Source organism: Hesperophylax consimilis, chromosome 11 (assembly GCF_061612785.1).
Source record: "Hesperophylax consimilis isolate HC1 chromosome 11, BYU_Hcon_1.0, whole genome shotgun sequence".
NCBI lineage: Eukaryota > Metazoa > Arthropoda > Insecta > Trichoptera > Limnephilidae > Hesperophylax > Hesperophylax consimilis.
Genome location: NC_142846.1, coordinates 1,015,466 through 1,034,120, shown reverse-complemented (window position 1 = coordinate 1,034,120; position 18,655 = coordinate 1,015,466). Strand labels below are relative to the sequence as shown.

Here is an 18,655-nt window from a genome sequence, read left to right as displayed (position 1 = left end):
GCGTATATTTTCATCGGGCCATTTCCCGAAAGCCGAGCGAGCTCTGATTTAAAATGAATGGGAATTAACAGATGCCACAATATAAATTACTTAAAATTTATAGACTTTAATAAATGGGCTCAGCACAGCATCATTGGATGGTGATAAATCTCACTTTTTGGATCTTTTCGGCTGTTTTCGACAATTTTCATCGGTGAATCATTGTCATCTGAATAGTACTTTCCACTTTCTATATAACGCAGTGGGTTTGGCGCCTTTTAAAATTGGAACCAATTTGACAAACGATTAAATGTGAAGATTTTTGTCAAATTATTGACTTTGATTAATAGAGTGTGGTGTTATTTATTAAATACGATTATGTGGAATAAATAATCATTTGATAACGAAATAAAATCACAAACAGTAATAAGATATGGAATAACAGCCTGGCGATTTTCCTGTAAAACTAATATCGACCATGTTCAATCCTTTCAAAATTCATTGGTAAAATTATTACCTGAAAAAAATGTATAAAAAGAAAGGCGTAATATACCATACTTCTATCAGAGTCTCAAAATTCCTTCATTGAGAGCAATTCTGTTGTACAAAATTATATTTCAGCGCATAAATAACCCCTTATATATAAACAGGCTGGAATACAATCATAATACTCGTTTTAATTTTAATGGAGGACTTATTGTACCTAAGCATACAAATAAATATGGACAAAGAACGTTAAACTATATGATTCCCAGTTGTTTTAATATGTTACCTGCTGAAATTAAAACCTGTGCCTAAAACAAACAATTGGTGAACTTACTGAAGACTTGACTTACTGAAAGAATTAATTTTTATTAACTTAAAATGATATATTATTCTAAAGACTTTAAAAATTGTTATTTAGGTTTTTAATAATTTTCTTTTGCTATATTTCTATAAGATATTATAAGATTTATAATTTGAAGAACCCGTTAAACAAACTGCTAAAAAGCAGTTTATCGGGACTTTTTTAGCCTTTTATTTGTAAAGTGTGTAATATATAATAAAAAATATCATAAAAAAAACACTATTGTTTACCAAGTTTGGTAAAACTAAATAGCTGTTAGAACAATAGTTTGTGAAATAATTTATATTTAAGACTCATCATCCTTAAGATATAAGAAAATAATACAAAACCTAACCAAATAAAAGAATTTAAATTTTATTCGAATGTTAAAAAAATCTCAAAAAAGGTTTTAAGGTTTTTAATAATTATTAATTCCGAAAAGGGACGAAGTTTTTAAATTCATCTATTTTAATTAATAAATAAGTGGAATCTTGGAAATAGAAATCAACCCAATTCCGAACATCCAAACCAGCTGAAACTCGACTGATAGTCTCGTTGTCGATGACAATGCATTCTATCAACTTTGTTGCATTCACACACACATTGACACATAAAGGACATATGAGCATTTCTCTGAAATTGGATGACATTAAGGCAGTTAATATACGAATTAAATGTCAGAACTACCCAATTGGGATTTGAATCAGTTGTTAGTGCGGTAGACTCCAGTCCCTCGGGAGGAAGATTCAATCCTCAGTCGAACCAACAAAAGTACCTACTTTTAAATACATCTATAATTAAAAATAGACGTATTATAGTAACAAAAAAAGGTTTTATGACTTGATTCGTTTTTGATCGTATCATAATGCCGCAATCTTTTGTAGCATCCACGCATTTAATTTCTCCAGGAATATTGCACGAAAATGCGAATCTCGCGTGCCGAAAAATACGTAACTTTTTATTAGGTTTCCCCTCCATAGGGATACCTTTTAATATCAGGTAAATCCCGGAATTGCCTCCCGCCCATCCCAGGCTGTATGAAGAAATTGTATCTCTAGTTGCACCCTGAACCCGGGTCTCTGTGTGGTTCCCTCCCCGTGTGTGGCCCCTCCCGTGTGTCCCCTCCCGTGAGGCCCATCCCGTGCGGCCCCATCTCCGCGTGCTTCTCCCCCAGCTCATTCCTCCCCACGCCGTCTGCCCCCGAGGCACTGGACTAATAAATTTATTATAGCCCATAAACAGTGCAGTACCTACCGGCTTACCTGCAGTGAAAGTGAGAAAATACTGAACAGGAATACCAATGCAAGCTATATTTTCACATTACTTCTTGCTGGGGATTATGTTAGGTGCTTTTATGATACGAATTACTTTTAATTTATGGGTATACCGGTATAACCATCGTTTGCGAATGCACTGAGCGTGATATGTGCAAAAATTTACTATACATTATTATTATGTTAAAACATCAAAATGTAATTCGAATACGTGTACCCATAACAAAACATCGTAAAAATTAAATTGAGGTAGTAAAGCAAGTTTAGTGTAAAATCAACCCTTAAAAAAGAGAGTTTAAGAAAAAATAATACATAATTTGAACCTTTCTTTACAGGGACTGGGGTCAACTGCGTCACCAATTTGGCCAGATGCCGATCGTGTTTTCGAAATTTATATCATTATTGTAATATTGTAATACCGTCCGATTTCAGAGAAATGCGTTTATTTCCAAGTGTGTATGCGTGATTGCCACCAAAATTTAATAGAATTTTTTTATTTTTTTTTTTTTAAAAGAAAGACAAACATTCCCGGGTTACGAATAACCTGACAATATTTGAAAATCTCCTACTACCACCACAGTAAGCTGAAAATGTTGCTTGTGTTGTGATGGAGGACTTAGCCAGCCGAGGAATTGAACACACTACGTCTGGGTGGGACCCAAGCGCGATGTCAACTCAGCCACCGACCGGTCACAGAATGCATTATCATCAAAAACAAATCTGTGTGATGTGGTTTTAATGTAAATAAAAATAAATCGGTGATTGCAGGAATTGGGTTATTTACCAGTTTTTCCCGCGTTTCATACAAAAATGTTGTTGTTCGTGACATCATTTCCATTAATTGCATATTTGTCTCTGACCCAAATGCAAAACTTTATAGGTAACATACTCGTACGTACCTACTTTATTATAATATGTATTTGTATTTAGCTTTTGCGTTTGTTTTGCAACAAATGTAAATTTGCTCTCATAAGTTTTGATTTAAAATAACATTGAATATATCAGACAGAAACAAGTTATTTAAGCCATTTCGTTTATACTATCGTTAAATAAATAAATACTTAAATCTACGAAAATACAGAGTAATTTATGCAAAAACAGCTAGTTAAAATAATTCCTAGGTGTAAAACGTTTTAACACCTACTACATATAATACTGACTTATATTCACATTCAATTTATGAATATTTTGGTAAAGTTCCCGGCTTTACCAGGGCTTTACGCAGAGTTCACATGCAAACAGTAATTTTCTTCCCATTTTGAACGTCAGGTGTGCAAAATTTCATCAAATATCGCTATTTTGCTTTAAAAACTGGGTAAGGAGATTTGGATGTATACAGTCATCTTTCTCGTCTCTTGAAGGTCAAGTGTGCGAAATTTCATCAATCTCGAAATAAAAAATTTAGATTTGTATAAGACACTCTTCTTGCATACTAAACCAGCAGTTTTTTTTATTTATCTATATAATTTTTAAAGCATTTAAATAAACAGGATTACTTGTTTACTACATTTCAGACGATTTAAACAATTTTTCAAATTTCAAAGTTAATTTTCAAATTTTGTGAAAGATTTTTTATTAAGTTCTGTTATTATTTCAGCTCTGTCAAACAACTAGTCCACAATGATGTAGTAGCAGAACATGAATAAGACTTTTACAGAACCTGGAAATAGACGTTGAAATTTGATGAATTGTTCAAATTCTATGAAACTACCCATTCTAGAATGAATGGATTTTACAGTAAAAAAATATGTTTAAAATAATGATAAATGAACAAATTTTTTTTTTACTGAGAGTTAGTTGTAGAATTAGGCATGAACTGAATATGTCTGGAACATATCTATTATGATTTTACGACAAAACAGAACATTGAAAAAAAAACAGACCTAACCTAATATTTCCTTTTATAAATGATATTGGATAACCAATAACTCTGCTACGAGTCACCTCAAGCGGTTGCCTATCTTTGGTGACTTGAGCAAGGGTCTGCCTACCAGCTGCGTGGCGGGCCGGATAAGAAGAAGCCGATTGAGGGAGACCCTTTCACCCCCCAACACAGACTCTCTCGTCCCATCGTCTTGAACCACAGTGAGAGAGATGGATTCATACTTCTGTCACTCCTGGACATAATGAATCCTAGATTCCTACATTTTTCTCAAACAATTTCATTCAAAGACCCTGCACCAAAGATATTAGAAGAACGAGATATGCTATGTTGGCCGCCGGACCGTAGCCGGAGTACTACCTAATTAGGGTACTTTGAACGGTATCGGGACGTGTACGCACAGAAATCTGTTCTATGTATTAGTGCGGATACCTTAGCGCAAGCGAAGGTGTGCAGTAGTATTGGTGAACAAAGCCGGCGACACTCGGCAAAACAATTCCACTCAGTACGAACTGCGCATAGCACATCTCGTTCTTCTAATATCTTTGCCCTGCACACAGCATTACCATAGACAGCAATTATACCTCCTGTTGGAGCTGATTTAAATAAAAAAACCTCTTATCATCTTATTCTTCTTTGTTAACGGAGCCTTAAAGAAAAAAACACCCTACCAATAGTAGCCTATTCGACCAGAGCGATCATTGGTGAGTACTTCGCGGTATAGGCAATAGTGCATTTCAGGTTGTGAGGTAACTTCCCTTCATTAATATATAACGTAATAAGGCTGCACGACCAAATAATCCAGACCGCATTCCGGACAGAGAACCCCCTTCTTCCATTCTACCGGATAAAATATTCCGACACTTCCCATGTAAGTGGCGAGGGTAAGTGCACTGAGCGATTCCGGGACTGAATTGGTATTAATAAATAAACATAAAAGGTAAAGGCTTTAAATATCGATGGAAAGGGTTTTCCTCTTTGGAGAGATTTTGATAAATTATTTTATCTTTTGGCCACACAAGAGTAGTTGATATCAAATGGGGACTTAAGGTGACAAAGGCCCACATATTTTATGCTTATTTTTTAAATAAGTCCCTATGGTTCTTAGTCGTGATGAGTCATGAGTTCATTAACGAGCCGCGCAATTGAGATAGTTATTTTCGTCTTTATCTATTTACCTGGTCTACCGGTAAATTATTCCACAGCTCAATTGAGAACGGGCGGCGTCCGACAATCCAACATATTTTTTAACATTAGTTCCATCCTAGACCCTCAGGAAAAAAATCATTCAGGGCCTTCTTCTTCGGGGGATACTGTGGGGTGGGTTTTAAAGGGAAAGGAAGTTTTTGGGAAGGGAAAAGGTATGAGGGGTGGGTAGGAATCTGGGGGTCAATGTTTCCAGAAGCGACAGACGAATGAATCCATCCCTTCCACTGGCAAGGCAATGGGTCGAGAGAGATTCCGGATGGAAAGGACAAAAGGCCTCCCTCAACCCGTCTATGGGTGCTAACTGCCACTAAGGTGGGCAAATGCATCCATCGCCAAGACCGAGACAAACCTCACCCCATTAACCATAAGTCACAAAACGTAGCGAACCATGATCTGCTATGTATCCCACGTGGCAGAACGGACGTAATGGCTCGGCATAGCATGACACGAGGTATGGCGCTGTTAAACAACGCCTCCAAAACTATCGATATTTTTAATAGTTGCCTTGAAGAATTCAAGAGGCATGTCAATGCCAAAAATCACTATTTATAACTTGTTATTTCTATTCTTTTTTCTTTCATTGTTTCGTATCATCTATTTGTAGTTAATGTTACATGTGTATTGTAAATGGACACATAGTCTGTAATACACAAAAAAAATCACTTGGGGTGATCTATGGCAGGGGTGTTGATTATCCAATAAATGGTTACCGTGGTGGCGGTACCCACACCACCTCTCAAATTGTATCTTGTATATTATATATGTAGGTACACTTTCTACCTTTTTTTTATCCTACATAGGAGGCCCTGAGGAGAATAATTCCCTCAGGGCCTATGTCATCTTTTGGGATGATAATGCTGCATGGAGGGTATTTTTAAGGAAAGAAGGGAGAGGAAATTCGATGATTGGGTATGAATCTAGGGAACAGTGTGCCAAGAGTGACGGACTTGTGAATATATCATTACTGCTGAGGCGCAAGGCGGTAGGTCGAAACCAACCTTTCCCGATCTGGCATACCAAGCAGCTGATGGGCAGGTGCAACCTTAACACACCTCACCCGATGAACCCGGGCACCCCCACTAAATCACCAAACGTAGCGAAATACTTGGGGTTACAGCAGAGATGTTGGTTTTCCAATAAATAGTTCCCGGGGGGAGCGGTACTCAAACCCGCCACCTAAATTGAAAACCTAGCATACTATTTTTCTCATGGGAGGAGGCAGCGTACCGGTACTAGGAGTAGTACGAACTATGAATGATCGCTTCGCTGGGGTGGGGTGTGCCGTATTGGGAAAACCATATCGAGCGAGTCGTATCGGAAGAATCCTATCTGGCAAGCACAGTTTGATCATCGCTTATATGCCTCGATCTCACGGCTCCCGTTCAATTGAGTGAACTCTTTGAGCTGGTACCGTGACTCCCGCTCTGAATCGTGACTCATCGCTAAATTTAAACATAATAACATTAGTAAATCCATTGAGGAGTGCTGTATGTTAAAAAATTTGATTTCTCCAACTTCCAAGTTTTCACGTGACACAGGCAAACTTACTTACAGGTTTGTTATCGACGATAATATGAAACTAATATGAACATAACGAGGCATATTGAAAATGTTGCATGGTTAAGATAGGAGTAGAAACTTTCAACCACACATTTTCTGTATATTTTGCTAATATTTCACATATTTTTCTAATAAATACATTTTTTCCATTATTCAAGAATAATTTATCGGTGCTACCTACAATTGGTACTCAATAATATCACAATAAGTCGGGAAAACTTTAAATACGTTGTATTCAAACTGCTTTGGTTAACTAAAAATAGGATAGGACAAATCTTTTCTTGGGTTTTTTGTTGCATTGTGTTTTTCTTAGTGATTTTGAGTTGCATGGTTCGCGTCTAAGATGTTTGCGACTGTTTGTTTTAACGGAATCTGTTGTTAAATCAAAACAATATTCTAACACATGCCACCACAAGTAACGTGGATTTTTTTTTTTGTAAATTTAAGGTTAACCGCGCCTCCATGAAGATGTTATCGCAAGTCAATAAAATTTTGAGTTTTTTCTCATATAGTATAGGAACAATGATAACACATGTGAGGATTTTGAAATTCTAAGAATGAAAAAATTTACATTATCACTTAAGTTAACATTTTATTTTATTTTCATGTCCCAACTGCTCCCAACCGTCTGGAACCAATGAGAATATGGCATCCCCAATTGAAGTATGTTGTGGAGCTGAAGATAGTAGGGAGAGAAGGAGAATTGGAAGTACCTGGCTATTCAGATCTTGTCACCAAATAATCTAAATATATTTCAAGCAACGTTTCTATATCTATTTATACTATATCTACGTATCTATTTCTTTATGATATAAAGAAGAGTGTCTGTGGCAGGCAGGCAAATGTACAGTTTTATTCCAACGTTGATGAAATTTTGCTCAATTGTCCTTCGTAACAAGAGGAAGGTCACAATTAACATGAACTTTCAAAAAAACACCCCTTACAGCAAAATTAGCCCGAGCAATGCCGAGTGCTTGAACTAATATCATTTGAAGCGAATATATTGTGAAATAACACATTAATGAAATAAAATTTACTTGCGCAAGCCTCCGGATTAGTGGCCAAGGATCGTAACCACTTAACCACGGAGGCCGTCACAAAGAAATGTTATGTACTATAAATAGCGTTTAGATTTTTGTGAACCTTTGAGTAAAAAGAAAAGGTGGTTTCTAAAAGTTTTCTGTTTTATCATTATACAAACAAAAGGTGTCTTGTTGTCCTGAATACATTATTTTAATAGGGTTGCAAAATACATAATTATGTAGGTCAGGAGGTGAACTTCGTGTTCCACGTGCCCCGTATTATCTGTCGGTGTGTTCGTTATCTGGATTATCACTAGATTGTGAAATATGATAATACAATCTAGTTAATATTCCACGTGTCTCACACTTGGGGAAGTAACGGAGAATTAGCCAACAGTCGTTGATGGTTAGTAACATGTGACCGCACTTGCACCCACCATGACTCGCCTAACTCGCCCAGCCTGACTCACCCTAACTCACCCCACCGGGGGCCACCCTAACCTACACCTTATTTCTGCTTTATTAGCTGGCCACCCGGCGAGACTGGACTAGGGTCACCACAACACTTATTTTCATTGAATACAAACACACGACAGCCCTTACTATGACAACAGCGGGCTTATGGGAGGGATCGTGTTGTAATGTTTGGTGTAAACCATGCACTTTAAAATGTTAGTTTCCTGTGACACTTCCATTTTTGGAATTACTCTCCTATAGTAGTATTTATTGATCGTCGTTAAACCACAGAAAGAAGTTCATATATTTTGAGGAATGATATTATTTAAATAACATGATAAATGTATATATCGCTCGAGTGAGTATATAAATAATATGATAAATGTATAAATCACTCGAGTGAGTATATAAATAATATGATAAATGTATATATCGCTCGAGTGAATATATAAATATTATGATAAATGTATATATCGCTCGAGTGAGTATATAAATAGTGTGATGAATGTATATATCGCTCGAGTGAGTATAATAATAATATGATAAATGTATATATCGCTCGAGTGAGTATATAAATAATATGATAAATGTATAAATCACTCGAGTGAGTATATAAATAATATGATAAATGTATATATCGCTCGAGTGAATATATAAATATTATGATAAATGTATATATCGCTCGAGTGAGTATATAAATAGTGTGATGAATGTATATATCGCTCGAGTGAGTATAATAATAATATGATAAATGTATATATCGCTCGAGTAAGAATATTAAAAAAAATAAAATAAAATATGTTATTGGTTAAATTTTAATAAAAAGTAACATCAATAATATCGTAATTTCTTTTTAAGTTATTTTTTATTTAAATATTATATTAAAGGTAGATACTTTGTCGCTTGTCTCATTTTTTAACACAATCTGTTGTAATTTTGACACATAAATTCAAAACAAATGTGAGTTCAATGAACCAGAGTTGCAAACAAAGTCAGTTGACTGAAATTTGTCTTTTTAATTATTTAAAAAAACAGCAAATAAGAATTGGTAAAAAAATGACGCTGTGAAAAAAAATCAATGCAAAATGATTATTAACGATAAAAAATAATAGGCTTATAATTATTCACCATAAATAGGTACTTGAACTCCCCATACTACCTGTAATATCGTAGAAATATACGAATAGATACATTAAAATTTACATTCTAATAAATTATCATTACCAAAAATATCAAATAACCATTGATCATTGAATAATATTTAAATGTAACGATAAAAAAGACACTCTTACAAAAACGCTTCAGAGAAATTATTTAGATTTTAAACAAATGTTTTTGTTCTCGAAATCTGAATATTAAACTAATTCTTTTTAAAATGACAAAAAGATTTCTTTATTAGATTGCTGACGCGAGCGCTATTTTATCCATGCAGAAAAAATGACGAGTCGAACAATTCAGATATTATATTTTATTTCAATCTAAAAAAGGCTGTCTTTGAAAATCCCAATATACCCTTAGCACGGTCAAGAAGGGGGACAGATCAACTGCTACTGGAGGCAGCTGCCGCTCTAAGTGGTGCACATATTGGTCAACTGAGGGGTTGGAATTATTCCAGGAACACTCCTCCCCCCACCCACCCACAGCGCCGAAAATAAAAGAAGAAAAAAAAGAAAAGCGATCGATCTGTTTACCGTTTTAGAAAGTGGGGCAATTTTTGTCGAAGTCGATACGACCTGTAAAGTTTGTCTTACAGGTTTGAATGCGGAGATTTCTACAGCGGGAAAGAAATAAGAAAATAAAGCAGGTGTATCGAGCGCCATAAAAATGTTGCATTAATGATGTTGAATCAACGTCCATATTTTCCAATTGACATTTGATTTTATCTGAAACCGCATAAGAGTCCCGACTGCTCCCAACCCTCTGGAGCTAGTGAGTTTGGTGAGACTGGAGGGAGTAGCATCCCCAACTGGGGTATATTGTGAGACTGAATGTAACGCGGGGGAGGGGGAGATGGGGAAGAAGAAGGTGGAAGTACCTGGCTATTAAAATCTGTTTGCCAAACTCGAGTGATTTATGAAATAACACAAATTAATCAAATAAAATTAATTGCGCACGCCGGGATTTGAACCCGCGACCTCTAGCTTGCTAGTCGGAACCCTTACGCCTCGACAAAGAAGGCCATGTTCTTAAATACTACAGTAAAGTTGTTACACATAAACATTTTATTTTAAAAATAATTATTATTATGTAAAAACCTGTGTTGAAACAATATTAATAACTTTGGTGCTATTTGGACATAAATCTTTGTCTACCGCTTGTCGGGCGTTTTTAATGAAAAAAACTCTGAAAAAAACATGAAAAACAAAACAGAAAACAAATAAAATAGAATTTAGTAACTTTAGTCCGTTTCAGCACAGGTATCCCTATTCATTATCATATTTTGTATGTACGATGTTTTAATATCGCTGTAATAAAAAAATATTAAGACGATTTTCATTCAATAACATATACCATAAAGAAATAAATTGAGTTTTTTTTTTATTTATTGTTTTTGTGTTTAATTCGTAGAACTCCATTTAATTTTTTTATAAATTTAATTTAGATTAAATTTTATAATATTATTATTAAGTTCTGCAAGTGTTTTAGTTTTTTATTATTGTGACAGCTGTTTTGGCTTACAAGGCCATTTTCAAACTGTGGTTAGTCCACATTGAGACGACGTTTTTATACTATTTCAAATGTAAATTTTGAAGGTGCATACATTGATTTATTACTGGTTACACCGATGACATGATCTATTGTTGGTTAAACCAATCTATGTTTTCCCCTCAGTAAATGGTAATGGGTTCTTAATTATTTACTAATGACTTTATTGCTATGAATTATTTGGGTGCATTATACTGCTTGGGTTTTGTGAAAATACTGAGAAGTGGTGAGTAAATTATTTTCCGTACTTTATTAATTAGTGTTAAATTTGGGTCATTCGTTAGTTTATTGATTTCTAATTGTTCAAGTAAATTTAATCTAATGCCCTTTTTTTCTATATGCAATGGTTTAGGACTCTTGTTGTTAAGTGGGGTATGATTATTCACCAAGAGATGTTCTGCGAATTTTGAGGATGTGTTTTTATTATTATAACATCGTATATGTTCTTTGAATCTAGTTGAGAATGCCCTCCCCGTTTGTCCGATGTAAGTGGCGTTACAAATGGCGTTACAAATCCCTATACTCAATAACAGTGGCATATATGAATTAAAATGTGACCACGCCGCGCCGATTGTAACGCCACTTACATCGGACAAACGGGGAGGGCATTCTCAACTAGATTCAAAGAACATATACGATGTTATAATAATAAAAACACATCCTCAAAATTCGCAGAACATCTCTTGGTGAATAATCATACCCCACTTAACAACAAGGGTCCTAAACCATTGCATATAGAAAAAAAGGGCATTAGATTAAATTTACTTGAACAATTAGAAATCAATAAACGAACGAATGATCCAAATTTAACACTAATTAATAAAGTACGGAAAATAATTTACTCACCACTTCTCAGTATTTTCACAAAACCCAAGCAGTATAATGCACCCAAATAATTCATAGCAATAAAGTCATTAGTAAATAATTAAGAACCCATTACCATTTACTGAGGGGAAAACATAGATTGGTTTAACCAACAATAGATCATGTCATCGGTGTAAACAGTAATAAATCAATGTATGCACCTTCAAAATTTACATTTGAAATAGTATAAAAACGTCGTCTCAATGTGGACTAACCACAGTTTGAAAATGGCCTTGTAAGCCGAAACAGCTGTCACAATAATAAAAAACTAAAACACTTGCAAAACTTAATAATAATATTATCAAATTTAATCTAAATTAAATTTATAAAAAAAAAAAAAAAAAAAATAAAAATAAAAATAAAAAATAATTTGAGGTAAGGTAAACTGGTAAAAAGTGAGCATGACCTCTCAGCAAGCGGCAAATCTAGGTTCAAGTGCAGAGGACACCTACATATTAGGAGCCCCCTGGACTTGAACATGACTGCTCAGCAAGCGGCAAATCTAGGTTCAAGCCCAGGGGGCACCTAAATATTACGAGTCCCCTTTACTTGAACCTCGATTTGCCGCTTGCTAAGCGGTCATGCTCACTTTTTACCAGGTCTCCCCTTACCTCAAATTAGTTCTTTATCACATAATATATTATTCAAGTCTAGGGACCACCTAAATATTAGGAGCCCCCTGGACTTGAACATGAACGGTCAGCAAGCGGCAAATCTAGGTTCAAGTGCAGGGGGCTCTTAAAAATCGTTTTCTTTTCTGTATATTCCTTTTTTTGCTAGATGCAATAACTTAAAACGTTATTTGATAATATGAGCCTCACTGAGTGCTTTACCCGTGATGAGACCCCCATTTTACAGTTTTATATCGTGTTAACTCAAAAAATAATTTGTACTAATAAATTGAAATAAAATAAAATTAAACTGAGATGAAATAAAACCAAATACAATAATAAAGCTGGTGTAAAAAATATTTTGAGGTCTGTTGCAGATAATGATAGAAAGCTCATTTAGCTTATATCTACATAATATATGTGTAGATCCAAAGGCTTTTTTATTTTTTAGAGAGCGGAGACGGTTAACATATAGTTCCCGTGAGCACTTAGGCCATAGGCCCATTGTGCTATCTCTCATTTTACCTCATTTCTTTAACAGTCACCCGGTCCCTTTTATTAAGTTCACCAGGGTTGTTATGCAGAGGCTTGGAATTAGAATTATTATTATATATGCATTGTGGCATTGAGGCTTTAACTAACTGATTAAATGTTTTTCAAATGTCAATCCACGTATGGAAAACCTGGAAGTGAAAAACAACCTCAATCGTCCCATTAATTAATTCATTCATCGTTATCTATTAGTTTATTAGAAAGTAAGTATTTGTAACACTTGGTTATAACTCGCAATTTACTGTTTATTTGAAGGAATTTTCGTATATGTCACAGTACCTGATCTGAAATTATTTTTTGAGTTAATACGATCTAAAAATGTAAAATGGGGTCTCATCACGGGTAAAGCACTCAGTGAAGCTCACATTATCAAATAACGTTTTAAAATATGTAATGTTATTGTATCTAGCAAAAAAAAACGAATATACAGAAAGGAAAACGATATTTAAGAGCCCCCTGCACTTGAACCTAGATTTGCCGCTTGCTGACCGTTCATGTTCAAGCTCCTAATATTTAGGTTCCCCCTGGACTTGAACCTCGAGATTATGACCTCCATTTTTATTTAAATCTATCTTAAAGACTCGTCTTGTTAAAATGTATTCCTACCTCGCCTTGTTTCCCGCGCAATTCCGAGATTTGATAATAACCTAATTTCCCGTCTGATTAGCCTTTTGTCTTAAAGTTTAATAGAAAATTGCCCGAAGCAGGAATTTCCTTATCAATATCGCCTGTTCGACAATGTTCGGAGTTTCCTTTTGCGGAATTTTCCCGCCATTATTCGAGATAAAGGATTTTCCGCGGAACGTCTTTATCTGGCGGAACTGAATGCAATCAGGGTTGCGACAACAAGCTGACTGCAGGCAGGGTTGTCAACGGTGATAGTAAATTTAATTATGTTAAAATGTAAAAAAAAAGAAACGTAATAAAATAGGTACAAATGATTATTACAAAATAGAAATGTAATTCCTTAAAGTAGCAAAATTTATCAAAGTGTGAGCTCTAGCGTCATGAATTTTGCACAGCTTTTCCATCATTCGCTACATATGTACCTGAGAAATATTCATTTGTCTATGTAAAATAAGAACAAACATTATATTTTGGGTTTCAAATAATTACAAAATAATGATATTTGCAATCATACAAAATGATAGCACCCAAAAAATGGAATTTATCGGTAATTCTTGAATAGAAATATGAGATCGATAAAAATTAAGGAAAAAAATCAGGTCTCAATAGATCAGTGGTTAGAGTTATACAAGGTGTGAAGGGACCAAAGATATTAGAAGAACGAGATGTGCTATGAGCAGTTCATACTGTGTGGAATTGTTGTGCCCAGTGTCGCCGGTTTTGTTCACCAATACTACTGCACACCTTCGCTTACGCTAAGGTATCCGCACTACTACATAGAACAGATTTCTGTGCGTACACGTCCCGATACCGTTCAAAGTACCCTAATTAGGTAGTACTCCGGCTACGGTCCGGCGGCCAACATAGCATATCTCGTTCTTCTAATATCTTTGGAAGGGACATACTTGACTTACTTTAATCAGTATTTCCTGACACTATTTGGAGTTAAAAATTTGAATTAAATTTTGTCTCCGGTGAAATTTTTGATGTTCTTTTTTTGTTAAACTGATAAAATTGGGAATTTGACAGCTAGGGGTGTTGTGAGGAGTTTGGCGGTTATTCGTCTGAGTTACCAGTGACGACAAATTGGAGAATTTTGTTAAAAGTGCATATGAAAAAAAATAAAACTTTAAAGAATAATACTTGTATAATATATAACATACTGAAATATGTTATAATGTCAGGAATCTCTTGTTTTAGTAATTCAACTACGTCCCTTAACACCCGGTTATTCCTCGGTTTAATCGAGAGTTACGACTGTCAGCTTTCTATTTTCTGTGCCTAGTTCTGTCTCATGTTTTAGATTTATTTAATATTATTTTATTTATTTGCTAAATAAATACAAAACAATACAAGAGCAACACGTCAACTCACCAGAGATCAAATTCACCGACTCCAGATATTTTCATATCAGAGGGTTCAGCTCGGTAGAACTACTAACATAAATCCTACTGATCCCTCAACATAAATATTTAAAAAATCTTTCGTTATCCTACATGTATTTAAAATGACTGATTTTTTCATTTTTATATTTAAATTTTTTGATAATAATTATAATTTATTGTATTCTTCTTCAATGATTAAGTATTACATTTACGTGTATAACATTTAAAATTTATTCCAATAAATTTAAGGTTTATTAGAATATAAAAAAATATTATTGTTGATTGAAGTACTGGTACATATTGAATTGAAGCCGACGTGGCTCAGTGGTCCAGAGCGTCTGACCAGACATCAGAAGGCGCGGGATCAATTCCCGTCGGCGGCATTTATTTTTACTCGGGAGATATTTTCAATTTATATTGATATTAGAGGCGACTAATTATTGCTTATAATAATTTATTACTTACTTAAGTTCTGATTCCGAATAATATGGCAGCCAATTATGAATATTTAGAAAAATAATTATACACTATCACAAACTCAACAAATACGAAACAAACATCGAAAGTATTAATACGTACAAACATAAAGGAGTGTGTGCCGTGCATCTACCGCTAGAGGCGCTGTCAGTGTAAATACATTTACCAAGAAAGGTATATTTATCGCTACGAATAACTGGTAAGCTAAGCCACGGTTTAAATTTACATCCCTTTAATATAATCACATACGCGAATATGTAGATTAAATAACATATCGTGTAAATAAATTAATGATTTCCCGCTCAAACGCACACCCGTTCACTTTGCTTTCGAATCAAATGGAATATATTATAATATGTCCTTTGATCATTTACAAGGCGTTCTGACATGAACATTGATCATTATGTAGAACACAGAGAGGAAAAGAACCAATGCCTTAGTACCAGACATAGATTTCATGTTTGAAGGTTGATTCTAATTTCTTGTTAACATTAAAACTTACATATAATAGCCAAAAATCGAGAGAGAAACCTACTAGCGTTCCGACTGCGCAGGAAAGTGTTTAGACATATTCGGTGTCCGAAAACTGGTAGTACAAACGGGAATCTTCATCACATAAAGAACATAAGACTTTTGACTAGCAAGCCGGAGGTAGCCTGTTCAAATCCCGGCGTGCGCAAGTAAATTTTATTTAATTAATTTGTGTTATTTCTCATATAAAATAATATATATTTACGGCCAGTTGCAGAATAGAATATACTCTCAGTATCGACCTTGTGTAATTGAATTCAGAATTAAAACGTTGCTTGAAATGGTTTTGGTCGTGTTTGGTGACCAGATCTCAATAGCCAGGTACATCCCCGTCTTCCTCTACCCCTCCTCATTCCCCTCCACAGTAACTCTAGCGTCACAATATACCCCTATTTTTTATTTTTTTATTTTTTATTTTTTTATTTATTGTTTTTATTTTAGTAATTTGTACATTTAAGTTTACAAATGACTAATTAATTATTACATTCAAATATACTATGTTTTTTTTTCTTGCTTGATGTGGCTCCTACACAACATCTTGAACTTTTCAATTGGGGCAGACTTAAGGTTTTCCGGCAGCGCGTTATAGTATTTCATCCCTTTATATAATATAGTATTCTGGGTATTCGCTTTGTCCTTCTTTGGTAGCCTAATTTGATTGTACGTCCTAGTTTTATGTTTGTGTATGTCCTTGTTGTATACAATTTTATTCGAAAAATATTTGGGTAGCAGGTTGTTTAAAATTTTGTGTAAAAATATCATCGTGTTCAAGGTCAACATCTGTTTCACCGTTAGCCAATTTAGTTCGTTTAACATTTTATTTACTTTTGAATACCTATTTCGTCTGAGTATTGTTCTCATTGCCCTATTTTGGAGAATTTGAAATTTATTTTGCTCTCGGTCGTTACACAGGAAAAGGATAGTTGAGCAGTAATTAAAATGTGCAGCAATAATGGAGTTATAAATGGTGATTGCAGTTTTTTCGGACAGTTTTTGGCGAATTCTTCCCAAAAAAGATATTTTTTTACCAATTTTTTTTTGGGTATATTCCGCATGTTTGTTAAAGTTCAGTTTGGAATCTATTATAACTCCCAAGTATTTTATATTGGTAACATTTTCAATAATTTCACCATCAATTTTGATTTTGCTTTCACTGGATGTCTTCTTATAACCAATTACCATACATTTTGTTTTTTTGTATTTAATTTAAGCTTATTTATTTTTAGCCATCTTGATACATTATCTAGTTAATTATTTAAAATATGTATTAGTTCTTCATAGTTTTCTCCAATTATATATATAAGTGTATCATCGGCAAATAGTCGTACTTTGCATTTTGAAAATATTTTCACCATGTCATTTATATAGAGTATGAACAATAGAGGTCCAAGGACTGATCCCTGTGGTACTCCTAATTTATTTTCCATTGGTTTTGAAAATTGATTATTAATTTTTGTTACCTGTATTCGGTCTTTCAAATACTCTTTTATTAATTTAATGGCTAGAGTTGAGAAACCAATTTCTTTAAGCTTTCTTATCAATATTTCTCGATCTATGGTTTCGAATGCCCTTTGAAAATCCAAGAATATTGCTAAGATAAATTTATTACTATTCATTCCTTCTTTCCATTCTTCAACGATTACATTTAACGCTGTTTCACAAGAATTATTACATCTGAATCCCGATTGTTCTTGGTATAAAATATTGTGTTCATCTAAGTATTGCAATATTTGTTCTTTTATTATCACTTCAAGTATCTGTTCATATTTCGGTAAGGTGTTTATTGGTCGAAATTCTTCACATTTTCTGGTGTTTTTAACCTTTGGGACCGGTATAATGGTAGACAGTTTCCATGACTGTGGAAATTTTCCCTCTTCAATTGTCTGATTAATAATATTTAATAGAGTAGATCCAATTACTGGAAAAGCATCTTTTATCAGACTAATAGTTAATCCATCTGAACTATTTTTTGATTTAATTTTGTTTAAAATGTTAAATAAATATTCTGCAGTTATTTTTCTGAAGACCAATAATTCTTTGTTTGAGTTGTTATTATCATTTGTGGGGTTGAAAACAATGTTGGGTATTAATTTGTTAATTTGAGTGATGCTTTCTGTAAAATATTTATTAAAGCTATTAGCCATGTTTTCTTCGTTTATATCTTTTGGGAAGTTTACTATTTTTATGTCGTTTTTGTTATCGCCATGTACTAATTCTTTAATGCTTTTCCAAATTTTTTTGGGATCCCCTTCTTCCGAGTTTATTTTATTTTTTATGTACTCATTATGCGTTCTTTTTATGTCTTTAGAGTATTTATTTCTCATTTTTTTGTAGTTATTCCAATCCATAGTACTATTAGTAAGGAGTGCTCTCTTGTAAAATGTATCTCTATCGTGCTGCATTGTGCGTAGTTCTTTTGTGAACCATTTATTATTGTTTCCTTTATGTATCTTCTGTTCTGGAACTACTTAATCAATGGATTTTTTAATGTTTAATATCATCTGGTCAGCTTTTTTGTTATATTCCATTTGATTTATTTCATTCCAATCAATAGTCTCTAAGGTCTGAATGAAGAGTTCTTTATTGTATCTTTTGTAATTTTTAAATGTTATTACTTGTGTTTCTTTAATGGAGTTGTAGTTTTCTCTGTCATTTAATAGAATTTGAATCATATTATGGTCGGTAATTTTAGGT

General features: G+C 34.0%; 1 protein-coding gene and 1 non-coding gene across 2 annotated transcripts in view; one reads left to right on the top strand and one right to left on the bottom strand.

The window, feature by feature from the left end:
• Window positions 1–18,655, bottom strand: part of LOC149419610 (spondin-2-like) — a 572,700-nt gene that overhangs the window by 347,838 nt on the left and 206,207 nt on the right. The window lies entirely within an intron of this gene.
• Window positions 15,264–15,336, top strand: TRNAS-AGA (transfer RNA serine (anticodon AGA)). Its single transcript has one exon. It is a non-coding gene; the product is annotated as a tRNA-Ser (tRNA).